At 41.8% G+C, this 6,349-nt stretch overlaps 1 pseudogene; it reads right to left on the reverse strand.

The window, feature by feature from the left end:
* Positions 1–601: 601 nt before the first annotated feature.
* On the reverse strand, positions 602–1,578 carry LOC123941237 (annotated as a pseudogene).
* Between the last annotated feature and the right edge of the window lie 4,771 nt (positions 1,579–6,349).

Raw genomic sequence — 6,349 nt, forward strand, 5'->3', positions numbered from 1 at the left:
ATGAGGTTTTTATATTCTGAAACTATAAACCTAAGCTATAGAAGTACACAGGCTAGGAAAGGATTTCTCAGCCTCAACAAAACTGACATTTTGTGTTGGATAATTCTTTTCTGTGTGGGCTATCCTGTGCATGTCAGGATATAGGCAGGCATCTCTGGCCTCTACCCTACTACATATCAGTAGCAACCTTTTCTGCTTCCCCATTTTGAAAACCAAAAGTGTCTCCAGATATTGCCAAAAATCTTCTGGGGATCAGAAAGACCCCTCCCCCATAAAGAACTACCAAGCTAGAATTTTATATAGATATAATTGTAAACTGAGTACACAGATTATAAAAGATTCTATGCAATTTTCCTAATTCAAAGAGTACAGCACAATAGTTCCTGCTGTACTATTTATGCTAGGGTTCATAGTATTTATGTAATGTACTATTTAAGTATACAGTTACCCACACATAGCTATCTTTTTCCTATTGAAAACACTGACATTAAACAGGAAAAAAAAAAAAACACATAGCTAATCCTGCCACCATCTTATATTACCCAATATTAGAGAAAAACCTATGGTTTACAAACATTTGCTAAACAGAGATTGAGGTAAATCACTGCCAGTGCCCTTCCTTCTGAATTTGAAGTCTCTCTTTCTCTACTTGTGTTATTTTTCAACCTGCAGCTTCTCTGATTCAAATTTCAAGAACTATAACCTATCTTTTTCCCGTTGTAAGCTTCTCTCTCAAGTTTTAATTCTCTGTTTCTATATCTTGTGATTGAAGTATGGACTTTTGTCCCTGGCCAAGTTCATTTTCCAAAGAGTAGTTGTCAGAGTTGCCGAACTGTAGCCTCAACTTCTCTCTTTCCATCTACAGCCACTCCCTCTGATCTCGAAGCTTTCCTTTTCTACCTGCAGACTTGCAGGCCCAATATCCAGGCGTCGTCTTTCCAACTCCAGTTTCTGTTTCTCTGTGTCTACCAGCAAATGGGGCTCATCACATGCAGACCCCAATGGTGTTAAGTTCAGAGTAAAAAAACTCATCATATGAGGGAATCAGGAAGTTCATTTTCCCTCCTGGAATCTGATACAACTGATGGCAACACTTCCTCCTCAATCTCAAAATCAGCGCTCTGGGGGTCTCTCTCTTCCTCTTGCACCTTAACCTCAATTAAGGAGCCACCTGCATCCCTGAAATCTGCCACATTTTGCCAGTCAAAATCTGTATCACTTTGGAATCCAATCTCTTCATCCATCTCTTTGGTGAGAGAGTCCTCTAAATCAGGTGTGGGAAAGAGACACACTGAACCAGCCAGCTGATGTTCATGTTCACCTCATCCTCTTTCTCTTCATAGGTGCCCACAAATCAAGGTCAGGTACTTGCTTTTCACTTCCCTCCCCATCCCTTGTTCTTCTCCTACAGCACTGACACACTGCAATCTCCTCTCAAGTCAGCTGCTTCATCATGTCAATTGTTATATTAAGCTGCTTGGAAAAAAGAACTTTTTTTCTTTTTGCAATTTCTTTAAAAAGGGTCTGAGTTTCTTGAACATTAAAATTGCTTTTCCTTTTCTTTTTCAACTGCTTCATTTTCCTAACTTAAATGCAGAGTTTTTACAGTAAGGGAAGAAGTAAAAAGCTGAGAAATGCTACAAAGAGCAAAAAGTCAAAGGCAGGGGCGCCTGGGTGGCTCAGTGGGTTAAAGCCTCTGCCTTCGGCTCAGGTCATAATCCCACGGTCCTGGGATGGAGGCCCACATCGGGATCTCTGCTCAGCAGGGAGCCTGCTTCCCTTCCTCTCTCTGCCTGCCTCTCCGTCTACTTGTAATCTCTGTCTGTCAAATAAATAAACAAAATCGAAAAAAAAAAAAAGTCAAAGGCAATCCCTTGTTGGCACCTTGTCTATATTAGAGTTTTAGGACTCTAAAACTGGGTGACTCAATCAGTTAGGCATCTGCCTTCAGCTCAGGTCATGATCTCAGGGTTCTGGGATCGAGTCGTGCATCAGGCTCCTTGCTCAGAGGGAGCCTGCTTCTCCTTCTGCTTGCTGCTCCCCTTGCTTGTGCACTCTCTCCCTCTCTCTCTCTCTCTGACAAATAAATAAAATCTTTTTTAAAAAATAAAAAAGAAACCAGAGTTTTCCACTCATCTAGTAGCATAGCCAGGTTGGATCATTCCTATGTTGCAGCACACTTCAAAGAATTACTGAAGTGAAAACTTGGCTTTTTCTTTCCTCTAACATTTGCTCTGCCACTATGAGGACCTGGGAGATGGTAGCCCACTCGCTCCAAAGGTCATACATTCAATACATAACACTGTGAGTAATCCTTGTGAAGATGATGTAGCACCAATGACATATTATACCTGGGCAATTTTTTTCAAGGGCTAACACTGGAGAATGAAGTTCCTTTGACCCTGGTCACACCTCTGCCAGATTGCCTCTAAGAGGGGTCAGAAATACCAAGAAAAGAACATAACTCCTGAAAATCAAGTTTGGGTAAGTTATTTAACAACCTGAAATTACTTTTATCCTTTAGGCACCTTTATAGCACCTAGTGTGTGCTCCTGATATAGGAGTATACACCTGACTTTGACATCCCATTTTCATCAGCTTTCCCCAACTGCACACAAGAGCAAGGACTCAGTGGGGGTTGTATAAGTTTGATCATTCTTCTTGTATTTTTTTAATTGATAAAGAAAATTTCATTTGTGTTTTAAGATGTAAGCCAATGTAAATGTTATTTTTCATCATTAGAAATTAAATATTTTCTTATTGTTCAATGCTGTTCACTTAGTCACTTATTGGTACATTTTTGTATATAATTAAACTTTTTCTAAGTTCTCTGCTCTTTCCCATAGCTGGAAATTTCTAGTCCTCCCCCCCCCCCCCACCAAAGTCACCACACAATTCAAGATTCTGGCATTCTAAATATGAGGCCATTGTAGAAAGAACTATTGCGGGGCACCTGGGTGGCTCAGCGGGTTGAAGCCTCTGCCTTCGGCTCAGGTCATGATCCCAGGGTCCTGGGATCAAGCCCCGCATCAGGCTCTCTGCTCAGCAGGGAGCCTGCTTCCCCCCTCTCTCTCTGCCTGCCTCTCTGCCTACTTGTGATCTCTGTCAAATAAATAAATTAAAAAAAAGAAAAAGAAAAAGAAAGAACTATTGCTTTATAATGTGTTTTTAAACTTGGAGGCTTAAGTTTATCTCACTTAGAACCTTTCTGCTTCTTTCCACTATACCAGGTATCATCTGGAAATGCCTAGTCATTGCAGTTTCTTCTCTAGGATAATCACTGGTAATTGCACAGAAACTCTATTATCATCCTCTAGTTTCCACAGACTCACATAAAAACATACTTTTCCCATTAAAAAACACATATTCACATGTGCACACGTGTGCATTCCTTCTCTGTGTGTGTCTGTGTGTCTGTGTGTCTGTCTCTCTCTCTCAGGAGAAGTCAAGCCTTTGACAGAACTGGGTACTTGGTAAGGACTAAATCCTAACTCTCCCTAAATTTCCTTCATGCCTAAGTCCTCACTTCCTACCTAAAAACCACCAGCCATACAAAAGAAATTAAAGCTATTCCTCCCCTCATCAAAAAGTCAGTAAGTACCTATCGTTTGACAGACATTTTGCTAGATGCTGAGTACACTCTTTTTTTTTTTTTAAAGATTTTATTTTATTTATTTGACAGAGAGAAACCACAAGAGAGGCAGGCAGAGAGAGAGGAAGGGAAGCAGGCTCTCCGCTGAGCAGAGAGCCCGACGTGGGACTCGATCCCAGAACCCTGAGATCACGACCCGAGCTGAAGGCAGCGGCTTAACCCACTGAGCCACCCAGGCGCCCCTGAGTACACTCTTGAAAGACAATCTCTGTCCCCAAAAGGAGAAGAAAAGCAAAAGAAGCAGTTGTAATATTGTGTCACAAGTCCTAGGATGGGGTAAGCATGAGGTATAGTTAGAGAACAAAAGAAAGTCATCAAGTCCTGTCCAGGAGTCTCAGTCGATGTTCACCAAAGAAACAGAACCAAACAAACACACAAATACATACACACATAAAGAGACTTATTTCAAAGAATTGGCTTATGGGATTGTGTAGCTGGCAAGTCTGAAATTTGTAGGGCAGGCTGGTAGGGATGATAGTTTTGAGTGGTGATAGCTACAGAATATTGTGAATACATTTAATGCCACTGAATTGTGTGTGTTACAAATGGTTGAAAGGCCAGGGCAGGAGCTGATGTGACAGAATTTCTTCTTCCCTAGAGAAACCTGCAGAAGTTTGTGATTCTCCACCCCCTTTAGGCTGGCCCTCTGGTAAGAGTTGGGAAAAGAACCCGCATCCTGTCTGTGTAGTACAAAACTTAAGGATGAAGTGTGTTCTTCCAACCTCAAACAATAAGGGACACTAATCTATTAGAATAAAAATATTGAAGCCCGAGGGCTGGGGAAAAGAAATGGAGGGGCAGATGGCACACTCTTGTGGCAGAAGCATTAAGATGAGGCAAGCTAGGTCCAAATGAGTCCCTCCATGTCCCCATCTCAGGGACCTCAGACTTTGGGATACTGCTCCTGGTCTGCAGTCTGCTCAACTCCAGCTACAAGGCCAATATAGACTTGGGCATGTTGTTGGGATTAGAGTGAGCTCTGGCAGTACCTCTTCCTCGGGGCCTACTGTAGCACCTAGAAGGAAAGGAGAAAGGCACCCCATTTTTCTGCCATGTGTACAGTAATCACCTAATGGGGCGTAGAGTGTAGGATCCAAGGCAGCTGCCCAGAATCTGGAATCTATCACAAAAACCTAGCCAGGCCGATTTGGCCCTTTCTGGAGCAAGCTCAGGGGCTGGAGTGGGAGGTATCCAGGATGGGATGGGTCAATTCCTGCCTCTCTCTCCCTTCACCTCACTGCCTGGGAGCCATTCCCTCCTTCATTCCCACTCTGTGCCTTGAGCTGGCTGTGAGGGCCTGCCATGTTAATGATCATGCATATGTTGGCCTGTGGGATGGCGGTAGGGGGCAGGGAAGCGGATGAGACTCCACTGGGGTTCTCAAGAAAAAGTTCTACTCATATCTCCCTCCGTGAGTGCTGGGTATAGACAAACATACATGCTCAGAGCTTCCAATTAGTTTTTTACTAGACAAACAAAAACAGCATAGGGCAGATAGAAAAGAAAAAGAAGAATAGCAGTCCAGAAGGCCAACTTTTAGAAAGAAGTAAGAGGAAACACAAGGGAAAAAATGTTTAATAAAATAATTGAAGAAGATTAAGATCAGAATGGCCTAAACTTCTCAAAAGCATCACTGGAAGTTAGCACACAATGAAGGGAAGCATGAAATTTTGAGGGAAGAATTATTTCATTCAAGAATTCTAAGACCTGGAGCACCTGGGTGGCTCAGTGGGTTAAGCCTCTGCCTTTGGTTCAAGTATGATCTCAGGGTCTTGGGATCAAGCCCCGCATAGGGCTCTCTGCTCAGCTCAGCAGGGAGTTCTGCTCAGCGGGGAGCCTGCTTGCCCCTCTCTCTCTCTGCCTGCCTACTTGTGATCTCTGTCTGTCAAATAAATAAATAAAATCTTTTTAAAAATTTTTAAAAAGTATTCTAAGACCTAATGTCCAATTTACTGTGTGGATAGAATAAAAATATTTTCCAACATGCAAGGCCTCAAAATATTCATTCTTCCTCAAAAAAACAATAGATTTGCTCTATCAAAACAAAAGGAAGCCTCTCTCTCTCTGAAGAGAAGCAAAATAGTGAAACCACTGCCTCAAATACCATGGTGAGAGAACCTCTGGGTTCTCAGGCTGAATGCAGCCCAGGGTAAGGCCAGTGTAAACTACCACCAAGAGTCCAATCCTTTACTCCTTACCTGAAGTCCCCCATTACCTTCCCCAAACCCATTCAATCCCCAGATACAGAAACACTCCTAAGCATTCGTCTAAGGCAGGTAGTAAAGAGCAACAAAAAGGGTTATTAATCTTTTTACTACTGAAAATTCCTTTTTACAGCCAATTTTTTAACCCAAACGAGACTCCAAAACTGAGGGGCAATGAACAATAATGAAATAATGCGTAAGTCATATATGTAATTTTAAAGTCCTGTAGAATGAGGCGATCTAACTGTCAAAACAATCAGACAGCCTCTAAAATTATAGAAACATTATAGCTAGAAAACAGACATCTATCAAGTTTCTAAGTGAACTTCTAAACTCTAAACCACCTTTCCCTGGTTCCATGGAAGAAAACATTTTACTTCAAAATTTCACTTAAAGCTTATTCTGTTGTTGTTGTTGTTGTTGTTGAATACTGCTCTTAAGTTCCACTTGAAAAAATGTTTCTCATTTTAATAAACCCAGCACATTAGGCATC

This window comes from Meles meles, chromosome 5, assembly GCF_922984935.1.
Source record: "Meles meles chromosome 5, mMelMel3.1 paternal haplotype, whole genome shotgun sequence".
Classification (NCBI taxonomy): Eukaryota; Metazoa; Chordata; class Mammalia; order Carnivora; family Mustelidae; genus Meles; species Meles meles.